Source organism: Phyllobates terribilis, unplaced genomic scaffold (genome assembly GCF_046119375.1).
Source record: "Phyllobates terribilis strain yellow unplaced genomic scaffold, ASM4611937v1 Scaffold_4__5_contigs__length_816908805, whole genome shotgun sequence".
NCBI lineage: Eukaryota > Metazoa > Chordata > Amphibia > Anura > Dendrobatidae > Phyllobates > Phyllobates terribilis.
This window is the reverse complement of record NW_027362764.1, coordinates 723,208,575-723,224,210: the sequence shown is the minus strand read 5'-3', so window position 1 is coordinate 723,224,210 and position 15,636 is coordinate 723,208,575.

Genomic DNA, 15,636 nt, shown 5'->3' with positions numbered 1-15,636 from the left:
TTATGATCGTGTTTTATGGTTCATAAGAATTGCAACCAGCGGTCGCTATTTTGCCAGATTTGTTCAGAAGTAAATTACAAAAAATCCACATATTGGCAAACACAGATTTTTGTAAAATTAGAGAATTCTATTCCACTTAAATATATTCGCTCAGCTCTAGTCTTTGCTTCTTCCGGTGCTGACTGCTGACTAAAATTTGCATGTACACGTGAGGCATGATGCACATCAATGAGTTGCAGTTGAAAGCATCCAAAATTTTATTACTTTTCTTAGTTAAAGATTTTATTTTTAGAAAAATATATATTGTTAAAAAATATATTTAGAGCACAAACAAGTTCCCCACACAGGAGGTCATTAGTCCAAATATGAATTTTTATTTTTATAAGAAAATAATAGTTTCCATAAAGCATTTTTTACAAAATAGAGCACAAAAGAACAACCAAACATAGGGGAATTCTTCAAAATGGTTACTCGGGTTTATGAATTTAGTGCAAATGAATTAAAAAATGCTTTTTATTTTTTATAATTTTTTTGCTACTTTTAATTGCAAAAAGTTGTAAATCCTTTAATAAGTCGCACGTTTGTGGAAAAAATCCAAGATATTAAAAACTCCACCAGAAACCTTAATCCAGATAGGGACTGGAGTGAGAGGTGCCAAAAAAAGAGACACTTGTTAAAATAATCGCATTTCATGAATCTGGGAAAGAAAAGTTGTGGAGGCAAAACTTAAAAAAAAATGTAAACAGAAAAACAACTTAAAAAGTGGAGCAAAATGTATAGAGAATAAAACGCAAATACTAAAACCACTAATAAAGAACAAATTGTCCCAGAAAACTGGAGAAACAACAATGATTAGTTTGGAATATATGTGTTTCTCATTTGGCGTGGTAACCGCCTTCTTCATATATTAGTTACCTCTATATTGATATAGGGATTTAAAGCTCAATATCAGAAAGCAGAAGAACTCACTGTAATGATATAGAAAAATGCATGTAGCAGAGAATGCTGGATCTCAGAATGAGATGGTGTTAGAAGGCGGATATCCATTATTATTATACACTATGTCTAGTGTATTTTAGAAACTGCAATCAAAAGGGGATTTTTTTTTTACAAAACCAAATTCTGATATCTTTTGATGTATTTTTGTAGATGCATCTTTATACGATTCACTGAAATATTTTGTTTGGAAATGTATTTGGTTGTAATTGTGTTATATGTGAACTCTACATAATAGTTTTCTTTTTCTTACTGGTTCCCTTTTTGTTTTTCTTTTATATTGTATTTGAAGAAACTATCGACCATTGTGCATTGCGGAGTTTATTTTTATTTAGGATGGCTAGTATATTATCCAGGCAGGCGGATGCATGCTAGCAAGAGGGACGAATGATGCTTAGAGAAACCACTATTCTTGTGCTTTATTCTATGCATAATATGTGTAATTTGTGTGTTTTATATGTGTTGTGCTTATACTGTCTATATGTGTGCAAAATTAGTGTTTCTTTTTAATTTCACTGCCTCAGTAATATAATTAATGTCCGTTCCCTGCCCCTAGGAAAATATTTCCCACCACTATCTACTGCTCTTCCTGATGCCACTCAACGTCCTATTCCACCATCTTGTGACCACCGCTTCTGCCTGACTGGGCGTCAGAGCTAATGATCACAAGCACTCAATGTAAATCTATTAGTTCCTCGTTCTGGCTCCCATAAGATAAGAGCCTGTTCACACGTTGCAGATTTATTGCTTTTTTTTTCTGCGCAGATTTGTCATAAAACGAGAAGGGCTTCCTGATACTAGCAAAGTGAATGAGAATCCGGAAGTCTCGCGCACACATTGCTTATTTTTGACTTGTAGAATTGGTGCAGATTTAAATCTACAGCATCTCAATTCTTTCAGCATTTTTGATGCAAATTTCACTCATACTAATAAGTGGGAAAAAAATCTGTACTAAAAACACATGTAAAATGTATTAGAAACACGCAGATTTTACGCAGCATTTTTCCTGCCAAGAAATGCAGAGATGATGAAGAAATTTCTGCAGGAAATACTTAACGTGTGCCCATAGACTTACATTGAGAAGTGACTTCCGATCCGCCCAACAAACACTGAAGTTATCCGGCAGGTAACAACTAGCAGAAGATGACCAGAGCATTGTCAAGAACATAAAAAGATGGCGTCTGGTAAGTATTCAACTACACATCCGGAACATACAGTTATATGAAAAAGTTTGGGCTCCCCTATTAATCTTAAGCTTAATGTTTTATAAAAATTGGTGTTTTTGCAACAGCTATTTCAGTTTGATATATGTAATAACTGTTGGACACAGTAATGTTTCTGCCTTGAAATGAGGTTTATTGTACTAACAGAAAATGTGCAATCTGCATTCAAACAAAATTTGACAGGTGCATAAGTATGGGCACCCTTATCATTTTCTTGTTTAAAATACTCCTACCTACTTTTTACTGACTTAATAAAGCACTTTTTTGGTTTTGTAACCTCATTGAGCTTTGAACTTTATAGCCAGGTGTATGCAATCATGAGAAAAGCTACTTAAAGTGGCAACTTGCAAGTTGTTCTCCTGTTTGAATCTCCTCTGAAGAGTGGCATCATGGGCTCCTCAAAACAACTGTCAAATGATCTGAAAACAAAGATTATTCAACATAGTTGTTCAGGGGAAGGATACAAAAAGCTGTCTCAGAGATTTAACCTGTCAGTTTCCACTGTGAGGAACATAGTAAGGAAATGGAAGAACACAGGGACAGTTCTTGTTAAGGCCGGAAGTTGCAGGCCAAGAAAAACATCAGAAAGGCAGAGAAGAAGAATGGTGAGATCAGTCAAGGACAATCCTCAGACCACCTCCAGAGAGCTGCAGCATTAGCTTGCTGCAGATGGTGTCACTGTGCATCGGTCAACTATACAACGCACTTTGCACAAGGAGAAGCTGTATAGGAGAGTGATGCGAAAGAAGCCGTTTCTGCAAGCACGCCACAAACAGAGTCGGCTGAGGTATGCAAAAGCACATTTGGAGAAGCCAATTTCTTTTTGGAAGAAGGTCCTGTGGACTGATAAAACCAAGATTGAGTTGTTTGGTCATACAAAAAGGCGGTATGCATGGCGGCAAAAAAACACAGCATTCCAAGAAAAACACTTGCTGCCCACAGTAAAATTTGGTGGAGGTTCCATCATGCTTTGGGGCTGTGTGGCCAATGCCGGCACCGGCAATCTTGTTAAAGTTGAGGGACGCATGGATTCCACTCAGTATCAGCAGATTCTTGACAATAATGTTCAAGAATCAGTGACAAAGTTGAAGTTACGCAGGGTATGGATCTTTCAGCAAGACAATGATCCAAAACATCGCTCCAAATCTACTCAGGCATTCATGCAGAGGAACAATTACAATGTTCTGGAATGGCCATCCCAGTCCCCAGACCTGAATATCATTGAACATCTGTGGGATCATTTGAAGAGGGCTGTCCATGCTCGGCGACCATCAAACTTAACTGAACTGGAATTGTTTTGTAAAGAGGAATGGTCAAAAATACCTTCATCCAGGATCCAGGAACTCATTAAAAGCTACAGGAAGCGACTGGAGGCTGTTATTTTTGCAAAAGGAGGATCTACTAAATATTAATGTCACTTTTCTGGTGAGGTGCCCATACTTATGCACCTGTCAAATTTTGTTTGAATGCAGATTGCACATTTTCTGTTAGCACAATAAACCTCATTTCAAGGCAGAAACATTACTGTGTCCAACAGTTATTACTAGTGTTGAGCGATACCTTCCGATATCGGGAAATATCGGATCGGATTGGATCGGACCGATACCGAAAAAGTATCGGATATCGCCGATTCCGATACCGGAAACCAATGCAAGTCAATGGGACAGAAATATCGGAATGAAAATAAACCCTTTCTTTCCTTGTAGGTTAATTCTACATGAAGGAAAACAACTAAGAATAATGTAGAATGTATTGGGGGAGGTGGGGGAGACAATAAAGGCATAGAGGTTTAGCCCAATCAAATGGAATAGCAGGAATTAATATTTTTTTTAAGACGTTCTGAGTTACGGAAATATTGACTATGTTAAGTATTTTTATATTTTGTCAGATATTTATGTTTCACTACTTCCATGCTCTTCACCTTCTTTTTTACTTCTCCCACACTTTCTCCTTCATCATCCTCAGCATCTTTTTCATCCACTTCTTCTTCACCTTCTTCATCTTCTTCTTCTTCACCTTCTTCGTATTATTCTTTTTTTTACATTCTTCATATTCTACTTCTTCATCTTCTTCATCTTCTTCTTCTTCATCATATTCTTATTTGTGACAGGCATTCCTGTAGTTGTTATCTATAAAAGGTTGGACATTACACCTTTTGTTCTGCCCGTCACAAAAGATTTACAACAGGATTTGTCCGCGTTCAGTTTGGCCTGCAGCAGCAGGTCTTTTCCAGGGGCACCACGAGGAGGAACGGACTCACCCCCATACACTGCTTAGTCATCTTCTGCTTATTTAGATATTATCTTTTGATCTGATTTTTAGTCTTATGCTTAATGTTCTTCTGCTTTTTGTTCTGCAGCTTCTTGTATTTCTGCTTCTTGGTTTTCTGTCTCTTGTTCTTCTGTATCTTGGTGCTTGTCTTCTCTTCTTTGTCCTCTTGGTCAACTTCTTCAGGGTCATCTTCTTGGTCTTCTTCGGGGTGGTCTTCAGGATCGTCGTCTTCGGGGGTCCTCGTCTTCGGGGTCCTCGTCTTCTTCGGGTTGGTCTTCTGGGTCCTCGTCTTCGGGGTCCTCGTCTTCTTCGGGGTGGTCTTCAGGGTCCTCGTCTTCTTCGGGGTGGTCTTCAGGGTCCTCGTCTTCTTCGGGTTGGTCTTCAGGGTCCTCGTCGTCTTCTTCGGGGTGGTCTTCAGGGTCCTCGTCTTCAGGGTCGTCGTCTTCGGGGTCCTCGTCTTCTTAGGGTTGGTCTTCAGGGTCCTCGTCTTCAGGGTCCTCGTCAGGGAGATCCAGAGTGATTACCAAGAACCATTTCAAAAAGCTTGAACTTGGAAATGTAGCAGAAGGTACAAGAAAGCTGAGGAACTACCGAGGACCAGCTGACGGTACTGGAACCCGGATGGGTAGCAGAAGGTACAAGAGCCAATGGAACTGCCGAAGACCAGCTGACGGTACTGGAACTCGGTTACTAAGCAGGAGGTACCTGTGCCAGAAAGCACTACCAAGGACCAGCAGACGTTGGTGGAACTTGGATACCGAGAAGGAGGCACCTAATCCAAAGGCACTGCCGAGAACCAGCAGACTGTACTGGAACCCGGATGGGTAGCAGAAGGTACCCATGTAAAAAAAAGTTCAAGGCCGCGAGCCGGCCGCAGTTACCAAAACCCACAGTCCTATTGGCACTATGGAACCAGCCTTCTTTTCCAGATCCCGCAGCCCACATAGGAGTCACCTAAACTGCAGGCACCATAGAGTCGGCTAACCCGACCGCAACACGACAGGACAACGCATTGGAGGCAAAGTGACGTTGAGACTACCCAGAAACAGCTGGCGTGCTGGAACCAGGCTGGGCAGGAGGGAGTACCCGTGCCAAAGTCACTGCCGAGAACCAGCTGACGGTACTGGAACCCGGATGGGTAGCAGAAGGTACAAGAGAAAATGGAACTACCGAGGACCAGCTGACGGTACTGGAACCCGGATGGGTAGCAGAAGGTACAAGAGCCAATGGAACTGCCGAAGACCAGCTGACGGTACTGGAACTCGGTTACTAAGCAGGAGGTACCTGTGCCAGAAAGCACTACCAAGAACCAGCAGACGTTGGTGGAACTTGGATACCGGAAAGGAGGCACCTAATCCAAAGGCACTGCAGAGAACCAGCTGACGGTACTGGAACCCGGATGGGTAGTAGAAGGTACAAGAGCAAATGGAACTACCGAGAACCAGCTGGCGGTGCTGGAACCCAGGGTAAATACTAAAAACAGAGTGGAGCCAGAGGTGTAATTGGAGCAAGTTTTAAATCAGTAGTACAGTGGATGTGGACAAAGCAGGAGAATTTGCCGGACACACAGCAGGGGAACAGCTGACGTTACCGAACCCCAAAACACGGCAGCAAGTGTTGACTGTGCAGACGGCACTTCTGAGCAGCAACTAGCGGTATTGGAGCCCAGGGTACATACTAAAAACAGAGGAGCCAGAGGCATATTTGGAGGAGGTTTTCAATCAGTAGTACAGTGGATGTGGACAAAGCAGGAGAAATTGCCATCCGCACAGCAGGGGAACAGCTGACGATACCGAACCCCAATAACATGGCAGCAAGTGTTGACTGTGCAGACGGCACTTCCGAGCGCCAACTGGCGGTGTTGGAGCTCAGGGATAATACTGAAAACAGAGGAGCCAGAGGTGTAATTGGAGCAACTTTAAAATCTTTAGTAGTGAGAATGTGGACAGAGCAGGAGAAATTGCCGTCCGCACAGCCGGGGAACAGCTGACGTTACTGAACCCCAATGACACGGCAGCAAGTGTTGACTGTGTAGACGGCACTTCCGAGCGCCAACTGGCGGTGTTGGAGCTCCGGGATAATATTGAAAACAGAGGAGCCAGAGGTGTAATTGGAGCAACTTTAAAATCTGTAGTAGTGAGAATGTGGACAGAGCAGGAGAAATTGCCGTCCGCACAGCAGGGGAACAGCTGACGTTACTGAACCCCAATAACGTGGCAGCAAGTGTTGACTGTGCAGACGGCACTTCCGAGCGCCAACTGGCGGTGTTGGAGCTCAGGGATAATACTGAAAACAGAGGAGCCAGAGGTGTATTTGGAGGAGGTTTTAAATCAGTAGTACAGTGGATGTGGACAGAGCAGGAGAAATTGCCGTACGCACAGCAGGGGAATAGCTGACGTTACTGAACCCCAATAACACGGCAGCAAGTGTTGACTGTGCAGACGGCACTTCCGAGCGCCAACTGGCGGTGTTGGAGCTCAGGGATAATACTGAAAACAGAGGAGCCAGAGGTGTAATTGGAGCAACTTTAAAATCTGTAGTAGTGAGAATGTGGACAGAGCAGGAGAAATTGCCGTCTGCACAGCAGGGGAACAGCTGACGTTACTGAACCCCAATAACATGGCAGCAAGTGTTGACTGTGCAGACGGCACTTCCGAGCGCCAACTGGCGGTGTTGGAGCTCAGGGATAATACTGAAAACAGAGGAGCCAGAGGTGTATTTGGAGGAGGTTTTAAATCAGAAGTACAGTGGATGTGGACAGAGCAGGAGAAATTGCCGTCCGCACAGCAGGGGAACAGCTGACGTTACTGAACCCCAATAACACGGCAGCAAGTGTTGACTGTGCAGACGGCACTTCCAAGCGCCAACTGGCGGTGTTGGAGCTTAGGGATAATACTGAAAACAGAGGAGCCAGAGGTGAAATTGGAGCAACTTTAAAATCTGTAGTAGTGAGAATGTGGACAGAGCAGGAGAAATTGCCGTCCGCACAGCAGGGGAACAGCTGACGTTACTGAACCCCAATAACATGGCAGCAAGTGTTGACTGTGCAGACGGCACTTCCGAGCGCCAACTGGCGGTGTTGGAGCTCAGGGATAATACTGAAAACAGAGGAGCCAGAGGTGTATTTGGAGGAGGTTTTAAATCAGTAGTACAGTGGATGTGGACAGTGCAGGAGAAATTGCCGTCCGCACAGTAGGGGAACAGCTGACGATACTGAACCCCAATAACACGGCAGCAAGTGTTGACTGTGCAGACGGCACTTCCGAGTGCCAACTGGCGGTGTTGGAGCTTAGGGATAATACTGAAAACAGAGGAGCCAGAGGTGTAATTGGAGCAACTTTAAAATCTGTAGTAGTGAGAATGTGGACAGAGCAGGAGAAATTGCCGTCCGCACAGCAGGGGAACAGCTGACGTTACTGAACCCCAATAACATGGCAGCAAGTGTTGACTGTGCAGACGGCACTTCCGAGCGCCAACTGGCGGTGTTGGAGCTCAGGGATAATACTGAAAACAGAGGAGCCAGAGGTGTATTTGGAGGAGGTTTTAAATCAGTAGTACAGTGGATGTGGACAGAGCAGGAGAAATTGCCGTCCGCACAGCAGGGGAACAGCTGACGTTACTGAACCCCAATAACACGGCAGCAAGTGTGGACTGTGCAGACGGCACTTCCGAGCGCCAACTGGCGGTGTTGGAGCTTAGGGATAATACTGAAAACAGAGGAGCCAGAGGTGAAATTGGAGCAACTTTAAAATCTGTATTAGTGAGAATGTGGACAGAGCAGGAGAAATTGCCGTCCGCACAGCAGGGGAACAGCTGACGTTACTGAACCCCAATAACATGGCAGCAAGTGTTGACTGTGCAGACGGCACTTCCGAGCGCCAACTGGCGGTGTTGGAGCTCAGGGATAATACTGAAAACAGAGGAGCCAGAGGTGTAATTGGAGCAACTTTAAAATCTGTAGTAGTGAGAATGTGAACAGAGCAGGAGAAATTGCCGTCCGCACAGCAGGGGAACAGCTGACGTTACTGAACCCCAATAACGCGGCAGCAAGTGTTGACTGTGCAGACGGCACTTCCTAGCGCCAACTGGCGGTGTTGGAGCTCAGAGATAATACTGAAAACAGAGGAGCCAGAGGTGTAATTGGAGCAACTTTAAAATCTGTAGTAGTGAGAATGTGGACAGAGCAGGAGAAATTGCCGTCCGGACAGCAGGGGAACAGCTGACGTTGCTGAACCCCAATAACATGGCAGCAAGTGTTGACTGTGCAGACGGCACTTCCGAGCGCCAACTGGCGGTGTTGGATCTCAGGGATAATACTGAAAACAGAGGAGCCAGAGGTGTATTTGGAGGAGGTTTTAAATCAGTAGTACAGTGGATGTGGACAGAGCAGGAGAAATTGCCGTCCGCACAGCAGGGGAACAGCTGACGTTACTGAACCCCAATAACACGGCAGCAAGTGTTGACTGTGCAGATGGCACTTCCGAGCGCCAACTGGCGGTGTTGGAGCTTAGGGATAATACTGAAAACAGAGGAGCCAGAGGTGTAATTGGAGCAACTTTAAAATCTGTAGTAGTGAGAATGTGGACAGAGCAGGAGAAATTGCCGTCCGCACAGCAGGGGAACAGCTGACGTTACTGAACCCCAATAACATGGCAGCAAGTGTTGACTGTGCAGACGGCACTTCCGAGCGCCAACTGGCGGTGTTGGAGCTCAGGGATAATACTGAAAACAGAGGAGCCAGAGGTGTATTTGGAGGAGGTTTTAAATCAGTAGTACAGTGGATGTGGACAGAGCAGGAGAAATTGCCGTCCGCACAGCAGGGGAACAGCTGACGTTACTGAACCCCAATAACACGGCAGCAAGTGTTGACTGTGCAGACGGCACTTCCGAGCGCCAACTGGCGGTGTTGGAGCTTAGGGATAATACTGAAAACAGAGGAGCCAGAGGTGAAATTGGAGCAACTTTAAAATCTGTAGTAGTGAGAATGTGGACAGAGCAGGAGAAATTGCCGTCCGCACAGCAGGGGAACAGCTGACGTTACTGAACCCCAATAACATGGCAGCAAGTGTTGACTGTGCAGACGGCACTTCCGAGCGCCAACTGGCGGTGTTGGAGCTCAGGGATAATACTGAAAACAGAGGAGCCAGAGGTGTATTTGGAGGAGGTTTTAAATCAGTAGTACAGTGGATTTGGACAGAGCAGGAGAAATTGCCGTCCGCACAGCAGGGGAACAGCTGACGTTACTGAACCCCAATAACACGGCAGCAAGTGTTGACTGTGCAGACGGCACTTCCGAGCGCCAACTGGCGGTGTTGGAGCTTAGGGATAATACTGAAAACAGAGGAGCCAGAGGTGAAATTGGAGCAACTTTAAAATCTGTAGTAGTGAGAATGTGGACAGAGCAGGAGAAATTGCCGTCCGCACAGCAGGGGAACAGCTGACGTTACTGAACCCCAATAACATGGCAGCAAGTGTTGACTGTGCAGACGGCTCTTCCGAGCGCCAACTGGCGGTGTTGGAGCTCAGGGATAATACTGAAAACAGAGGAGCCAGAGGTGTAATTGGAGCAACTTTAAAATCTGTAGTAGTGAGAATGTGAACAGAGCAGGAGAAATTGCCGTCCGCACAGCAGGGGAACAGCTGACGTTACTGAACCCCAATAACGCGGCAGCAAGTGTTGACTGTGCAGACGGCACTTCCGAGCGCCAACTGGCGGTGTTGGAGCTTAGGGATAATACTGAAAACAGAGGAGCCAGAGGTGTAATTGGAGCAACTTTAAAATCTGTAGTAGTGAGAATGTGGACAGAGCAGGAGAAATTGCCGTCCGCACAGCAGGGGAACAGCTGACGTTACTGAACCCCAATAACATGGCAGCAAGTGTTGACTGTGCAGACGGCACTTCCGAGCGCCAACTGGCGGTGTTGGAGCTCAGGGATAATACTGAAAACAGAGGAGCCAGAGGTGTATTTGGAGGAGGTTTTAAATCAGTAGTACAGTGGATGTGGACAGAGCAGGAGAAATTGCCGTCCGCACAGCAGGGGAACAGCTGACGTTACTGAACCCCAATAACACGGCAGCAAGTGTTGACTGTGCAGACGGCACTTCCGAGCGCCAACTGGCGGTGTTGGAGCTTAGGGATAATACTGAAAACAGAGGAGCCAGAGGTGAAATTGGAGCAACTTTAAAATCTGTAGTAGTGAGAATGTGGACAGAGCAGGAGAAATTGCCGTCCGCACAGCAGGGGAACAGCTGACGTTACTGAACCCCAATAACATGGCAGCAAGTGTTGACTGTGCAGACGGCTCTTCCGAGCGCCAACTGGCGGTGTTGGAGCTCAGGGATAATACTGAAAACAGAGGAGCCAGAGGTGTAATTGGAGCAACTTTAAAATCTGTAGTAGTGAGAATGTGAACAGAGCAGGAGAAATTGCCGTCCGCACAGCAGGGGAACAGCTGACGTTACTGAACCCCAATAACGCGGCAGCAAGTGTTGACTGTGCAGACGGCACTTCCGAGCGCCAACTGGCGGTGTTGGAGCTTAGGGATAATACTGAAAACAGAGGAGCCAGAGGTGTAATTGGAGCAACTTTAAAATCTGTAGTAGTGAGAATGTGGACAGAGCAGGAGAAATTGCCGTCCGCACAGCAGGGGAACAGCTGACGTTACTGAACCCCAATAACATGGCAGCAAGTGTTGACTGTGCAGACGGCACTTCCGAGCGCCAACTGGCGGTGTTGGAGCTCAGGGATAATACTGAAAACAGAGGAGCCAGAGGTGTATTTGGAGGAGGTTTTAAATCAGTAGTACAGTGGATGTGGACAGAGCAGGAGAAATTGCCGTCCGCACAGCAGGGGAACAGCTGACGTTACTGAACCCCAATAACACGGCAGCAAGTGTTGACTGTGCAGACGGCACTTCCGAGCGCCAACTGGCGGTGTTGGAGCTTAGGGATAATACTGAAAACAGAGGAGCCAGAGGTGAAATTGGAGCAACTTTAAAATCTGTAGTAGTGAGAATGTGGACAGAGCAGGAGAAATTGCCGTCCGCACAGCAGGGGAACAGCTGACGTTACTGAACCCCAATAACATGGCAGCAAGTGTTGACTGTGCAGACGGCACTTCCGAGCGCCAACTGGCGGTGTTGGAGCTCAGGGATAATACTGAAAACAGAGGAGCCAGAGGTGTATTTGGAGGAAGTTTTAAATCAGTAGTACAGCGGATGTGGACAGAGCAGGAGAAATTGCCGTCCGCACAGCAGGGGAACAGCTGACGTTACTGAACCCCAATAACACGGCAGCAAGTGTTCACTGTGCAGACGGCACTTCCGAGCGCCAACTGGCGGTGTTGGAGCTGAGGGATAATACTGAAAACAGAGGAGCCAGAGGTGTAATTGGAGCAACTTTAAAATCTGTAGTAGTGAGAATGTGGACAGAGCAGGAGAAATTGCCATCTGCACAGCAGGGGAACAGCTGACGTTACTGAACCCCAATAACATGGCAGCAAGTGTTGACTGTGTAGACGGCACTTCTGAGCGCCAACTGGCGGTGTTGGAGCTCAGGGATAATACTGAAAACAGAGGAGCCAGAGTTGTATTTGGAGGAGGTTTTAAATCAGTAGTACAGTGGATGTGGACAGAGCAGGAGAAATTGCCGTCCGCACAGTAGGGGAACAGCTGACGTTACTGAACCCCAATAACACGGCAGCAAGTGTTGACTGTGCAGACGGCACTTCCGAGCGCCAACTGGCGGTGTTGGAGCTTAGGGATAATACTGAAAACAGAGGAGCCAGAGGTGTATTTGGAGGAGGTTTTAAATCAGTAGTACAGTGGATGTGGACAGAGCAGGAGAAATTGCCGTCCGCACAGCAGGGGAACAGCTGACGTTACTGAACCCCAATAACACGGCAGCAAGTGTTGACTGTGCAGACGGCACTTCCGAGCGCCAACGGGCGGTGTTGGAGCTTAGGGATAATACTGAAAACAGAGGAGCCAGAGGTGAAATTGGAGCAACTTTAAAATCTGTAGTAGTGAGAATGTGGACAGAGCAGGAGAAATTGCCGTCCGCACAGCAGGGGAACAGCTGACGTTACTGAACCCCAATAACATGACAGCAAGTGTTGACTGTGCAGACGGCACTTCCGAGCGCCAACTGGCGGTGTTGGAGCTCAGGGATAATACTGAAAACAGAGGAGCCAGAGGTGTATTTGGAGGAGGTTTTAAATCAGTAGTACAGTTGATGTGGACAGTGCAGGAGAAATTGCCGTCCGCACAGTAGGGGAGCAGCTGACGTTACTGAACCCCAATAACACGGCAGCAAGTGTTGACTGTGCAGACGGCACTTCCGAGTGCCAACTGGCGGTGTTGGAGCTTAGGGATAATACTGAAAACAGAGGAGCCAGAGGTATAATTGGAGCAACTTTAAAATCTGTAGTAGTGAGAATGTGGACAGAGCAGGAGAAATTGCCGTCCGCACAGCAGGGGAACAGCTGACGTTACTGAACCCCAATAACATGGCAGCAAGTGTTGACTGTGCAGACGGCACTTCCGAGCGCCAACTGGCGGTGTTGGAGCTCAGGGATAATACTGAAAACAGAGGAGCCAGAGGTGTATTTGGAGGAGGTTTTAAATCAGTAGTACAGTGGATGTGGACAGAGCAGGAGAAATTGCCGTCCGCACAGCAGGGGAACAGCTGACGTTACTGAACCCCAATAACACGGCAGCAAGTGTTGACTGTGCAGACGGCACTTCCGAGCGCCAACTGGCGGTGTTGGAGCTTAGGGATAATACTGAAAACAGAGGAGCCAGAGGTGAAATTGGAGCAACTTTAAAATCTGTAGTAGTGAGAATGTGGACAGAGCAGGAGAAATTGCCGTCCGCACAGCAGGGGAACAGCTGACGTTACTGAACCCCAATAACATGGCAGCAAGTGTTGACTGTGCAGACGGCACTTCCGAGCGCCAACTGGCGGTGTTGGAGCTCAGGGATAATACTGAAAACAGAGGAGCCAGAGGTGTAATTGGAGCAACTTTAAAATCTGTAGTAGTGAGAATGTGGACAGAGCAGGAGAAATTGCCGTCCGCACAGCAGGGGAACAGCTGACGTTACTGAACCCCAATAACACGGCAGCAAGTGTTGACTGTGCAGACGGCACTTCCGAGCGCCAACTGGCGGTGTTGGAGCTTAGGGATAATACTGAAAACAGAGGAGCCAGAGGTGAAATTGGAGCAACTTTAAAATCTGTAGTAGTGAGAATGTGGACAGAGCAGGAGAAATTGCCGTCCGCACAGCAGGGGAACAGCTGACGTTACTGAACCCCAATAACATGGCAGCAAGTGTTGACTGTGCAGACGGCACTTCCGAGCGCCAACTGGCGGTGTTGGAGCTCAGGGATAATACTGAAAACAGAGGAGCCAGAGGTGTATTTGGAGGAGGTTTTAAATCAGTAGTACAGTGGATGTGGACAGTGCAGGAGAAATTGCCGTCCGCACAGTAGGGGAGCAGCTGACGTTACTGAACCCCAATAACACGGCAGCAAGTGTTGACTGTGCAGACGGTACTTCCGAGTGCCAACTGGCGGTGTTGGAGCTTAGGGATAATACTGAAAACAGAGGAGCCAGAGGTATAATTGGAGCAACTTTAAAATCTGTAGTAGTGAGAATGTGGACAGAGCAGGAGAAATTGCCGTCCGCACAGCAGGGGAACAGCTGACGTTACTGAACCCCAATAACATGGCAGCAAGTGTTGACTGTGCAGACGGCACTTCCGAGCGCCAACTGGCGGTGTTGGAGCTCAGGGATAATACTGAAAACAGAGGAGCCAGAGGTGTATTTGGAGGAGGTTTTAAATCAGTAGTACAGTGGATGTGGACAGAGCAGGAGAAATTGCCGTCCGCACAGCAGGGGAACAGCTGACGTTACTGAACCCCAATAACACGGCAGCAAGTGTTGACTGTGCAGACGGCACTTCCGAGCGCCAACTGGCGGTGTTGGAGCTTAGGGATAATACTGAAAACAGAGGAGCCAGAGGTGAAATTGGAGAAACTTTAAAATCTGTAGTAGTGAGAATGTGGACAGAGCAGGAGAAATTGCCGTCCGCACAGCAGGGGAACAGCTGACGTTACTGAACCCCAATAACGCGGCAGCAAGTGTTGACTGTGCAGACGGCACTTCCGAGCGCCAACTGGCGGTGTTGGAGCTCAGGGATAATACTGAAAACAGAGGAGCCAGAGGTGTAATTGGAGCAACTTTAAAATCTGTAGTAGTGAGAATGTGGACAGAGCAGGAGAAATTGCCGTCCGCACAGCAGGGGAACAGCTGACGTTGCTGAACCCCAATAACATGGCAGCAAGTGTTGACTGTGCAGACGGCACTTCCGAGCGCCAGCTGGCGGTGTTGGATCTCAGGGATAATACTGAAAACAGAGGAGCCAGAGGTGTATTTGGAGGAGGTTTTAAATCAGTAGTACAGTGGATGTGGACAGAGCAGGAGAAATTGCCGTCCGCACAGCAGGGGAACAGCTGACGTTACTGAACCCCAATAACACGGCAGCAAGTGTTGACTGTGCAGACGGCACTTCCGAGCACCAACTGGCGGTGTTGGAGCTTAGGTATAATACTGAAAACAGAGGAGCCAGAGGTGTAATTGGAGCAACTTTAAAATCTGTAGTAGTGAGAATGTGGACAGAGCAGGAGAAATTGCCGTCCGCACAGCAGGGGAACAGCTGACGTTACTGAACCCCAATAACATGGCAGCAAGTGTTGACTGTGCAGACGGCACTTCCGAGCGCCAACTGGCGGTGTTGGAGCTCAGGGATAATACTGAAAACAGAGGAGCCAGAGGTGTATTTGGAGGAGGTTTTAAATCAGTAGTACAGTGGATGTGGACAGAGCAGGAGAAATTGCCGTCCGCACAGCAGGGGAACAGCTGACGTTACTGAACCCCAATAACACGGCAGCAAGTGTTGACTGTGCAGACGGCACTTCCGAGCACCAACTGGCGGTGTTGGAGCTTAGGGATAATACTGAAAACAGAGGAGCCAGAGGTGAAATTGGAGCAACTTTAAAATCTGTAGTAGTGAGAATGTGGACAGAGCAGGAGAAATTGCCGTCCGCACAGCAGGGGAACAGCTGACGTTACTGAACCCCAATAACA